This window comes from Amblyomma americanum, chromosome 1, assembly GCF_052857255.1.
Source record: "Amblyomma americanum isolate KBUSLIRL-KWMA chromosome 1, ASM5285725v1, whole genome shotgun sequence".
Classification (NCBI taxonomy): Eukaryota; Metazoa; Arthropoda; class Arachnida; order Ixodida; family Ixodidae; genus Amblyomma; species Amblyomma americanum.
In genome coordinates, this window is record NC_135497.1 from 515919216 (window position 1) to 515932580 (window position 13365).

The following is a 13365-nucleotide window of genomic DNA, read 5'->3' on the forward strand; positions in this document are numbered from 1 at the left end:
CTTCCCTTACGGTGCGGTTCAGGTGTCCAACGATATATGAGACAGATACTGCGCCATTTCCATTCCACCAAAAACCAATTATTATTATTATATTTCTGTCGGGGAAGATGATGTGGTACTTGTGTAGGTTAGGAAAGGTGTTCGTCTGTAGTTGTCGCATATTTCCCTCGCCTCTGCCGCCGTTAGCTTACGGTGTGGTGGGGGATAGCCTTGACTTTGTGTTCGGAGAAGGAGGAGGCGCTCGCCGTAGGTAGAGGGGAGAGGGGTGAGCTCGGGGAGGTTAGTCGCTCGGTTAGTATATCCTCGAGCTAGACTGTCCGCGGCCTCGTTTCCCTCAAGCCCCTCGTGCCCAGGAGTCCAAGTGATTTGGTGCTCGCATGCGGAATTTTGAACTTGTGGGGTAGTCAGAATGGGAGCGACTGAGTGTGGAAATCTGCCAGAGAGGAAGAGGCGACACGCGGACAGGGAGTCGGTAATAATTTTTAACTCATTTCCCTTAGCGTCGCCGTGCTGGATTGCGAGGGCAATTGCAGCAGTCATCCGTACCACCTACAAACAAGCGTTAGGCCTCCCGATGTCCGCGGCCAGCTGCCAACTCGAGGACATGGGACTGACCAACACAATAGAAGGAATTCGAGAAGCCGTCCTAGAATCGCAAAAGGAACGCCTCCTCACCACCAAAGGTGGACGCGCAATCTTGGAAAGAGTGGGCTCCCCGGCTGACATACGCGCCGTCCAGGACAACCGAGACCTTCCCTCAACTCTGCGAACTCGCGTGTATGTAGCTCCACTCCCGAAGAACATGCACTCAGACTCACAAAAGGGACGACGAAAGGCGCAAGTGGACTATCGGCGCCGCACACATCGACAGGCAAAAAATGCTGTATACGTCGACGCAGTACATGTACCCCGATTCAACAAACCCGATGGCGGTCGTCTTGGACACCAATTTCAAGGAAATCGCCTGCACCTCCCTACGAAACCGCTCTTCCACAGTAGCAGAAACTGCTGCAAATGGTGGATACCCGAACAGCGCCGTAAGGGAAGAGAGGAAGATGTTGAGAAAGGATGAAAACAGAAAGAAGTGCCGTAGTGGATGTGTCAGAATACTTTCGACCACCTTGGGATCTTTAACGGGCACTGACATTGCACAGCACACAGGCGCCAGAAGCGCGGCCGCCGCGGTCGAGTTCGACTCCAGGTGCTCCAACTCAGTAGACGAGCGCACTAACCGCTGAGCCACCACGAAGGGTGTTGGGTTCATTGGCGTTGATTTTGAGAAAGGAAAGGGGCATAGCTGGCTCTCTCTGGGTCAATGGACACCTCATTCGCGCTTTGAAGTAGGTGTCGGTTGTGCTCATCTGCCGAAAACCGTCCTTTCACAAAATATTTCGTGCTCAGCAATGCTAAGCCGCCAGGCACTTTTTTCTCTCTTTGTTCACTCCCATCTTACTGCCATTCCTTACGGCGCAGTTGAGGTGACCACCGTGAAGTGAGAGTTTTGGTGCCTTTAATTTCCTCTAAAAATCTCCCTCCCGCGGCTCAAGTCACTACGAGGCGTCGTCGACGCATTTCCACAAATTTTGTTTGAGTGTGCCAGCTACAGTCATCGCGTAAAAGCGGTGAGTGGGAAAAAAAGCGAGGCACACACCACGCATGGCCTCGGGCGTGCATTGGGGAGCCAGCACCCTCAAAGGCGTGCATACTACTGAGCCGGTGTACCCGGGATCGAACCCGACCGCGGCGGCTGCGTTTCGACGCAGGCGAAGCGCACAGCCACCCATGTGTTGGGCGGTGTCAGTACACGGTAAAGATCTCCAGGCGGTCGAAATTATCCCGGAGCCCTCCACTATGGCACTACTTTGTCTCTTTCTTCTTTCATTCCCACCTTCATCCCCTTTTCTTACGGCATGGTTGAGGTGTTCACCGACTACTGAGACAGTTACTGCGCCATTTCCTTTCCTCAAAAACCACTAGTTTTTCTAACGAGCAGCTTCACCAACGCAAGAAATTCGCTACCTCTCATCAGCCTAACGCTGCAATTTGCAGCCACATAAGGCAGATCAGTCAATGGCTTTCAGACAGCTTGCTATAAAAAGGGCCATTTCCGAACGCATGATACCGACACTCCCGCTCGATAGAAGCGCGATTGCCTCGACGCATCGGTGCACCCTACGCCGGCGACATAGAGCAGTGTTCAAGCTGGACATGGACGACCGGTTGTGTATGCATAAGCGCTCCCCAAGAGTAAGCGAGGGATTTGTCTCCGTTGTTCGGGCACATTCGACACCTCGTTCAGGAAGGCTGCATTCGCGCCGCGCGGGCTTTCTTAATGTGCACCGATTTTCGTGAGAGACAATCAGAATATTTGAATGACACAGCATACTCCATTTATTTTTCCCATTCTTGCACATTTATTCCAATCACTGCAACTTCGACCTAGTTATTTCATTTATTTCACATGGCTGACTCAGCTGAGCAGGACAACACGAATTCCCTCCTTTCTCCTTCTCTTTCGTCGCGACCTGGTTTGTGGCATGGCCACCACTATTATTCTCCGTGAAGTAGCTTATCCTATATTCATTTGAGCCGCCGCGGTGGCTCAGTGGTCTTGCCGCTCTACTGCTGACCTGAAAGACGCGGTTCCGACCCCGCCGCGGCATGCAATTTCGATAATGGCGAAATTCTAGAGGCCCGTGTACTGTGCGATGCCAGCGCACGTAAAAGAACCCCAGGGGGTCGAAATTTCCAGAGCCCTTCCCTACGGCGCCCCTCATAGCCTAGTCACTTCGTCAGCTTAATCCCCCATAAACCATAAACCAAACCTATAATTTGATACCACATTTCTCGCGCAACAAATGTGCCTAGAAAAACTCCTCGCACTGCTAGCCATATAATACTGAATGTTCCCAGCTTCTATTGAAGCTTTCATGGGATATTAGAGATTGTTTGAGCTCATATATCTATCTGCTGCAGCCGGCTTGTCGTTCCATAGTTTAACATCCACTACGCAACCATTGCGTTTTATTATGGCCCCTAGCGGAGAGATAATCACAGTCACTAGATCATTTTTAAACGGTTATACACCTTTCAAACTGGCCAACAAATATTTGCAAGCAATAGCTCTCCAGTGGTGAAACATTTCAACTTTCAATTGCAACGGAGATCCGTTCGCAAGAAATGATAGCTGCCACGTTATGGTGTCGACACTGGGCTATATGTGAAAAGCATCAACTTCCTCTGGAAACCGGGCTATAGAACTAGCACTCGCCAACTAGCTCCTGAAGAAAATAGAAGCCCGCGTCTCTCCGGAAGTCAACGTCACCAAATTGGACGCTGACACGCAGCTGAGGAGGCAGTGCCGAAGACACAGCGGCAACCGCGGCCCCTTCCCGTGACTGACCATGGCCCCATGGTGCTCAAATTGAAATGGCCGGTGCGATTTCATCAGGTTTTATCACGCGAACATCTTTTTAGGCTCCGTGCGAGTGGTTATATCTTAGTCTGGTTGGTAACGAAAGGAGCTGCAGGAAAGTGGCAAAGAAAGAGACTGGAACTGCCAGAACATGGTGAGAGAAGGGCAAATCAGACTGCGATAGCCGAGTAGAAGTAAGTGGTTTTATTAAAATAATAATAAAAAGGAAGGAACAAGTTTTTGCTAGCCCTGGCATCGGCCATCAATACTGAAGCACCTGAACTGGGCAGCGGAAGTAAAGGATAGCAGGCAGAATGGGGAAATGAAATGAAAGAGGTGAGGTGACATGAAGAGAGGATAGGGGGAGAACTGATTTACAAAAACTATTTACACAACCGATCAACTTCTTTCGGCCTACGTGTTACCCTCTTAGACATGTGAATGTGTATGAGATAAACGTTTGGTTAAAAGACCTAAGCGTTAATTCAGCAAATCCCTCCGTGCTCCACAACACACTTCAGAAATCCACGCCCAAGCACGTGGACAGCATGAGGACTTCCATTCATGTCCGGCTTTATTATTATGTTTGTTAATATTATTATTATTATTATTATTATTATTATTATTATTATTTCTGGCGCTTTATTATTACATTAGCAATGGAAGGAAAAGAGGTTGCTAGAGGTGGCATCTGCCATAGAAAATTGAAGCACCGCAGCTGCGACTAGGAGGAGGAAAAGGAAAGGCAGGGAGATTTTGCTACCCTGCACGGGAGAAAGGGGTGAAGGGATAAAAAAACGAAAGAGCTGCGACTAGCGTGAGTAAAAGGGGGAAAAGGAGAGGAAAAGAGAAAGAAAGGGGAAGCAATAGAAAGGAAGGGGGTATACAGCAAGAATATACACTTTGAACGGGTTAAAAATATACAAAAATACACGTGGAGTGCGCCGCACGCCCCTGGCTGCTGAGAGTTCGCACGCAGGCGCACAAGAGCGGTTTGTCGCGGCTCTCATGATGCTTTTCACGCCACCACGTATGGGTTGCCCACCAGAGTTCCCTCAGGGGTGCGCGCACTGTCCGGCGGCCACAGGAACGCCGATACAATGTCCGGAATGTGTCCCTGCTCCCTGTAGGCCGCAAGCATGTCGCGACGTGGTTTGTTAACGCGGTAAAGCGAAGGAGCAAGTACTCCAGTGTTTCAACTGCACCACAATCATCACACACGTCGAATGTAGCTAGTCCGTGGCGCAACCCCGTCCCCGGGCCACACGCATCCTACACGCGCACGGAGCATTATCACGCGCTGCAGGCATGTCAGGGAGCGGCCACTGACGTCATCGATGCTCTCCCCTCGTGTGATGCGCACGTCGGGCTGCTGCGTTCGGAGGTGGTCGTAGATGGCCGCTCGCACGTCCACCGGACAGAGGTGGACATCATCACGAGGGCGAGCCCTCATGAGCGCGTCCTCACTCTCACCTCATGAGGATTTCACTCGGTGATGTGAGGGTGAGGGAGGATGGGCGCATGAATATTCCTGAGGACGAGGGCAATGGAGGAAAGTCATGATGAGGTGAGGGCGAGGGAGGAAAGACATTATGAGTTGAGGGTGAGGGAGGACAAGATGCGCTGTCTGAGGGCGAGGGTGGTGCTCCGGGCTAAAGTTTTTTGTTTTTTTTTCTGTGAAGCCTGTGATGAATTCCAGTTTTAAAGAGATAGTCCACCCGCCGCGGTGGGTCAGTGGTTAGGGCGCTCGACTACTGATCCGGAGTTCCCGGGTTCGAACCCGACCGCGGCGGCTGCGTTTTTATGGAGGAAAAACGCTAAGGCGCCCGTTTGCTGTGCGATGTCAGAGCACGTTAAAAATCCCCAGGTGGTCGAAATTATTCCGGAGCCCTCCACTACGGCACGTCTTTCTTCCTTTCTTCTTTCACTCTCTCCTTTATCCCTTCCCTTACGGCGCGGTACAGGTGTCCATCGATATATGAGACAGATACTGCGCCATATCCTTTCCCCCAAAACCCCAAAACCATTTATTATTATTATCTAAGAGCTAGTCCTTACGGTGAAAGTTTCCGGGGAAGACGTAGTTTCTGCAATCTGGGGGTACACGACTCGAACACGAAAGGCGGGGAGCCGTACGCCTTCTCCGTCGCCGCCATGTACTACCCGGCTGACAATGCTATGCAAAAAAAAAAACGCTCTTCTAACTCAAAAAGCCTATATTCAAAGTTGTGTAAAGTCTTAGGTGAAATACACTATATAGTGCGCTAGCAAAGGGGCACTGGCCGGGCCGTACGGGTGGCAGCTGGTCCGACAGGAACCATGGTACCGCAGTCTACATTTTCTTTATCAGCCCTTAGGCTGTCAGATGATCAAAGTGCAGAGTAAAACGTGTAGAAATTATACCTAGAAAGGCTGCCGATGTCCGAAGTTCTAAGACTTGTTTCGCGGAATGAATTCTGCGTTCAGCTCAGTGAGGTTTCAAAGAATGGACAGCACCACAAAAATTGCTTCTATCAAATTCCACTGTCAAATCAAAGACTGTTGGCTTAGTTGGTGTAGAATTTTTCCATTCACACTGTGAGTAGCGCAATACAGTCGTATCTTCTTTCTGTTTTCTATTTTCGCTTTTATTGCGCTATAGGAAAGCGGTTACCCAATGTTGTGGGCAAAGCCAACCACAGTAGTCTTACCATGGAAATAATGCAGCAGCTTAAACACATTGGTATGAATCATCGCTCGCTCCTCCTTGCATTGTAAGATGGGAGAAAAAAGAAAAAAGTTTTACTGCTCTCCAAATAACAGGAACATATTTTGGTTTACTTCTGGTGTGACTACGTAGTCGCGCACTTGAATTTATGAACCAAATTTCTTCCAGGCTTGGTAGACAATTGACACTCATCGTTTGGGTATTCTGTAGACGTGCAGGCAAAAAAATCACTGGCGGTTTAGCTTCGTGTTAACCATGAATTATCGTGCGCTAGCACCATTAGCCTTAGTTTTGCATAGTTCATGTTGACTTTCTACGCTGTTGCTTGACATGTACCAGCTTACTTTGGTTGATATATGGTTAGATGTAAGTTTGCGTGATAGTGCACCATTTTAGACTTGCACTGCGGTAGAATTTGTCATTATCTGCATTAACAGATCCCTGGGAGTCCTTATTTTGCTCCCGGCGCAGAGGTGCGGCGGTTAAGCTACGCGAAACAGCCCTCAGATGGCAGGTGCTGCCATCGATTCGGCTTGTGAGACCCATCTTGTTCCTGAGGAATCTCTCGCGACTAATCATTAATGGAACTGCCACTGTGGGCAGCTTACTCACAATCCGGTGGGCAGCATGTAATGACATCACAATATCATGTGGCCAAGGTAATCCACGTGCTAAGTAGGCTTCGAACAGACAAACAACCTCTTTTCGATAGAGTGGAAGCGCTAGGGCAGTAATATGGCAACCACAGGAATCGTTCACTGCAGTCTAGGGGAGTTAGCGATTACCATTATACAGCCCAAATGCTGCATTTTACCGACCCGTTAGATTTTTTGGCTTGTATAACGTTTTAAAGCGACCGCATAAGATCCTTACTGCAGCGGAAAGTCGGCATTGCATTCGGGGAAGACACTAAAGAAATAAAAACTTCACAGATGGGGGAGCGGGATTCTAACTCGCGACGGCGTTAAAAAAATTAGTTCAGCTGGCCGCTGCGTAAGGCACTACGCCATTGCCACAGCTTTGTTTCGGCATGGTATTTGTTACATTGAAAATATACTCTATTTGCATTAACTAAATTATTTACAAAGCTTTCAGGAAGCGCCACGACACAATTCGCAAAAAGTCAGAGCAATAGAGCACTAGACGTGAGGTAAGACTGACGCATCATCAAGACAGAGTGCCACTCCGGTTTAAAGTAGGTCGGTTCATACACTCCCCTCACATGAACAATTACTTGAGAGAAATCTTCACATCCTGCCTGTACGAACTGCCAAGCTCTCGAGCTGTGCTTGCAATGTCGGCTTCATCGGCACATACCCGCGCTCACGCGTGTTGAACTGTCTGTCAAGCTGCTGCTGTTGTCCAATGACGAGGAAGCGTCATCAAACGAGCATGCAGCATGGTGCGCGATATGACGGGAGATAAGAAGCAGTGAATTTATGGAGACACAGAGCTATCGCAATGTCATCGGGTATCGGTAATTAAGCAAGTTACCAACTTCGTTGTTCTATGCCTATTGTAATTGTAAATGCTGCAGCAGAGTTCTTTAAATACTCTTGGCGTACATTAGTTTTTGTACACAGACACAACGCGCTGACTCATTTCAGCAGTGCATGCAGATAACAATGAAATGTTTTAAGTACAGGCCCCATGTATACATGCAGTGCATGCCAGAAGTAAAGGCACAGTGATATTTTGGGTCTCGACTCGTTACTGTCTCGGTTTTTTCTCACGTATTATTTCGAACAACACACACAGGCACTACGCGATCACACAACAGTATAAGCATCTAGGCTCCCGTCCAGTATTGCCTTGAGGGCTTGCATTACATGTTTATTACTCAGTAATGTCCCCAGAAGTTGCCGGTTACAAAAACTCGTTTTAAAACGACTGTAAGTGAGGGTGAGGCGAGGGAGGGCCAGAAAACTTTCTGAAGTCAGGGTGAGGGTGAGGGAGGGCCAGAAAACTTTTCCAAATGAGGGCGAGGGCAAGCCAGTGCCACAGATGAAAAGTGAGCGTAAGGGAATAAATTTAATAATACTCATTGGTTTTTGGGGAATAGAAGTGGCGCAGTATCTGTCTCATATATCGTTGCACACCTGAACCGCGCCGTAAGGGAAGGGATAAAGGGCAAGTGAAATACGAGAGGAAAACAGAGATGCTGCAGTGGAGGGCGCCGGAATAATTTCGACCACCTGGAGATCTTTAACGTGCTCTGACATCGCAGAACACCCGGGCGTCGTAGCGTTTCGCCTCCTTAAAAACGCAGCCTCCGCGGTCGAGTTCGAACCCGGGAACTCCGGATCAGTAGCCGAGCGGCTAACCACTGAGCCACAGCGGCGGGTATCGCGGACGTCGCACCGCGGTCATCGTACATCATACGTAATAAAAATAATAATTCGTTTTTTGGGGAAAGGAAGTGACGCAGGATCTGCCTCATATATCGTTGGAGGCGTGAACAGCGTCATAAGGGAAGGGACAAAGGAGGGAGTGAAAGAAGAAAGGAAAGAAGAGGTGCCACAGTGAAGGGCCCCGGAATAACTTCGACCACCTGGATCTCTTTAACGTGCTCTGACATCGCACAGCACACGGGCGCCTTAGCGTTGGCCACCTTCGACACGCAGCCGCCGCGGTCGGGATCGAACCCGGGAACTCCGGATCAGTAGCCGAGCGCTCTAACCAGTGAGCCACCGCGGCGGGTAAGGGTGAGGGAGGAAAAGTAAAAATGAGGCCATCCGTCCACGTCTGCCTCTCGAGCGAGAGAATTGCATTTCTAGGAAGCAAAGACGCCGTAGCTGTCCCACTTCTCGGCGGGCACATCAGCTCTGCCGCAAGTGAGGGAATGAAGGAGTGTGAAAGAAGGGAAAGTGAAAGAGGTGACCTCGTGCGTAGATCAGGCGTAGACGACGGTCTCTGCTAAATACTATAGAGCTATGCGCGCTCAGAAAAGCGGCAAAAATTCAATTCAAATATCTTTCGCGCTTCCTTTTGATAAAGCCGTCCTTCCATCTACGCTGGCATCTGAGCGTTCGCCGTGACGTCCCAGCGAACTTATCAGCCGTGATGTCCCAGGCACTCCGTTGGTCCGTCAGCCAGGTGGCAAGGGGAAGAGTGCGCGTAGCCGACACGGCGACAGTATAACGGTTCGAATGATGTGCAGTCGCGAAGAAAAAAAAAACATCATCAAACTGACGTCATCAGGATGACGAAGATCACACCGTTCGGCTGGCGCAGCGCGATCCTTCGCGAACACGTCTGTCACTTTGCTATCAGAATATTCGTAATCACAGCGCCAAGCGTTGATATCTGCCGCTCCTGGGTCACGGCACAGAATCATTTAGTACGAAAGTACTCTTATGATCGTCAGAGCAGAGCAAAAATCTTTGTTGTGCATGTCGCTTGTGCTTGGGACACCATACATCTGTATCGCTCGCTACCAAACCAACTTTGACTCGAAAGTTCAGCAAAAATTAGGTTAGTGCATCGCTCATTGTCATGGCCACTTTTACGCCAATGTTAAGCCTACATCTAGCTACTGTGCATATATAGCTTGCTTGTGCATCGCTGGTTGCCATAGAAATTGTGACTACAAGAATTTGGCTCGGGTCTCTCTAGACCTCGAAATTGGACCATGACCGATTTGGACCACGATCGATGTCCAACCATAATTAACCATTCCTGACACGATGGTGACCTCCAAATCTGATCCGGGTCCTTCCCAAAAATTCCGCTCGGGCCACCTCCGAGAAAGTAGTTCATGCCTTTGAGATTTCGCCAACACATTGCTATAGTTTCGATTGTGGCGCCATCATTTACGTCACCAAGCATTCGCACTTCACACATCAGTTTAGACAGAGTTAAATACGGGCTAATTTTTTTTTTGTCGCGACTGTACTTAAAATGAAGTCGCTTCGTCTGCTTGATTCGCTCCCACTTTGCCGTCGCACCTATCCTGTTCGTGCACACAGATATGCACACAGAAACAATATTTTGTAGTTTCTTGTCTACCCGCCGCCGTGGCTCAGTGGGTAGAGCGCTCGGCTACTGATCGGGAGTACCCGGGTTCGAACCCGTCCGCAGCGGCCGTGTTACGATTGAGGTGAAACGCAAAGGCGCCCGCGTGCTGGGCGATGTCAGTGCACGTTAAAGATCCCCGGTTGGTCGAAATTATTTCGAAGACCCCCACTACGTACCTCTTTCTCCTTTCTTCTCTCAATTCCTCTGTCGGCGCTCCTCCGCCGGCTGCCGACACGCGCGGGAGGAGGGTGGGGAGGGAAAGGACAGAGCTTACAGCTGCAGCCATTGTAGCTGCGTGAGGTCAGAAAGAGACGTCAGGGTGAATCAATGTCAGCCGTCCGCTGCTGATGTAACGAGCGCTGCATGATTCGTTGCGCGCGGATTCGGGCGAAAGCTCGGCACCGCAGGTCGCTGCGATGCATGGAAGCCCGAAATTTTCAAAATATAGTGTAAATGATCAGTCCGCTTCTGACGTCCGGTACACGGCATGTTTTACTCGGTGGTCTGTACTCTACATAATGCAAGCGTATTATAGCTAACCTCAAACTCCCATTTCAGCCACCGTTTAAACTGTCCAACGCGCAAGGCCTCCGGAATAATTTCGCCCACCTGGGGACAATTAACGTACACTGACATCGCACAGCACACGGCCGGCTTTAGTGCTTCGCTTCCATCGAAATGTGGCCACCACTGTCGGGTTTGAACCTGGGTACTCCAGCTCAGCTGCCGAACGCCTTAACCACTGAGCAACCGCGGCTGGTCCATTTCCTTTGCCCCAAAAATATTAAGCCATCGTCTGGAAGTCGTTGAAGTAACGAGCGTTAGGTGTTTGGTAGCGCAATCTATCGTCCATGCAATGTATTAACACATGATTAGGCTACTTTTCTGTACATCACGGCGAGCGAGCGCCCACCGCATTAAGGTCGGATATTTTTGACGATTTTTCTGCCGAAAAAGTTTTCAACTCTTTGAAGGGCCATCTTTCTTTACCTCAAGACGGTAGGTGCCCGGTCGCCATGAGATAGGAAATTGTGAGCTGTCGAGTGCGGACGTCAAAGCCGCCATTTTAAGCCTAACCATAGCGAAATATTAACCAAATTATGCGATATTTGTGTATAATATGTTCTACTAATTGATCCCGTTACGAATATGTCATTAGGTAGATCATGACTTAATCAGTTATTGAATTATAGTCAATTAAATTCAAGCCTAACAATAACTAAATGTTAAATTCATTAGTTATTGTTGCTGTCTAACGCGTTCTACACACCTAGAGGATTACAAATATCTAATTCTTAATATGATGACCTCAATAATTACTGACGTATAAGCAATTAAACATAGTCACGTGACTAGTAAATTATGACGCCACACAACCTATCATCTCACCAATCAATCATCAATTCGATATACTAAAGACGTCACCAATATATCGCCGGTCATGTGAGGCAGTTACTGCTCCATTTGATTTCCTCAAAACCAATCTTCAATTTTCTTCGGAAGCACAGGGAAGGCGCATAACTGACCCCTTGACAGTGGACACCTAAGTCGCTCTTCAACCTATGTGGGGCGCTGGTCAGCAGCCACGCGGATGGCTCCAGAACTGCCGGAGGAGTGATATCGGCGGAAGGCGTCCGGCCTCGGCCTTCGTCTCCCGCTGAACTTCTGCACTGTTATTTCGATCGTGCAGCGCATTTAGCGTGATAATGAGTTTTTCGTGGCGTTTTTTCACAGAACCACGGCAATACGTCCACATGACATTCAAGCGCGCCTGTAAAGCGCACAATATGGGCAGAAACCGAACCCAATCGCATTTTCAGTTTACTGCAGTGCTTGATCTCTCCAGTCAAAGGAATGAAAAATCTGCGTACGTTCCCTCTAAATCTAAGCTCAAGAGGAGTAGATAATCAAGCTAATTAAAATCTCGGGGGGGGGGGGGCAAGTATCTTACTCATCACGACTACTTAAAGCAGCGTGTTGAAACGGTGACAACGAAGACATGCAAATGACATCACTGGCACTGCAGCTGTCCTCTTTGTTGTGTTCTTTCAATCATCCTCGCTTTTGCACACGGTTTAAATTTGTAGCATATGCAAGGTTCGAACTGCAGAACCTGTGACCAAGAACGTGGCATTTTTGAGCGGCCAAGTCTGCCCCAATTATCCTTCTAGTGTACAGCTAGTGAGCAGCCACCTTGACTGATGAAATTTGTGAATTGAACTGCCCTTGAAGGCAGCATTTTTCAGCAGCGACCGCTTGACCACACAGGCAATTTGTTAGAAATAAAAAAAAACATGTCTCTTGCATGATTCAACGCATGCAACACTAGCAATCAATATAGGTGGCGAATGCGCACATAATTCGAAATCTGTTTAACTTTACGGTGAAGTTAAGCTACATCCGCAACATTCGCGGCACTGAAATACTAATAGTGCGGCTTCTCTTTAAAGCCCGTGGGGCCTCGCTTATGAAGCGACTGCTGCTGAAAAATATTTCCATCGGGGCTTGTTCACAAGTTATGACAGTAAAAATCGCTGGCTGCCCGTAATGCTCGAAAATAAATCAGCGAGATTGAAGTGCGCACTGCAGACTGTCAATGCTACTTTGTACAAATGTTTCTTTTTTTAGGTTTTGCTTTTGTAGGCAACCAGTGCTACGGCATTTGTGCTCAAATCGGCTGCAAAACAAAGGCACAGGCAGTCAACAGCTTGTAACTTTGGCATCCACGAGTAGCATGAATACGATAAAATCCGGAAGTTTTCTTCGTATCAGTGTTCTATCCGCTGCTATATCTCCGCTGCCTTTCTTCCCGCGATTAGAGCCGCTGCAGTGCGCGTCGCACCTGCCGCTCCTTGCTGACGCTGTCGAATGTTTTTTTTGCAAACCAGGCTATTCACACTTCCGCTGGGTGATTTTCATTGGCCCTGCGGTGCCGCGCACAGAAAGCTTGTGCGATGACTGAGGCTATTATGCATATCTTCGAGCCACAGCACAAAACAGGGCCTGCGTTGAGAGCTCCTCCACCTATAAGAAGCACGCTCTCACGAACATTTTAACGCAGCCTCTGGCACCGCACCGCAACACAGCACAAGGCTAGCCCGGACATGGGATTATCTCTCTCTGGCAGCCATGTTGGAATATCAGTGGTGCCTCCTATAATCTATGAAAGTTGCGAACAGCCGGATACAACTCAAGTCTGCAGTGACCGCCACATAGAATTCGTTCG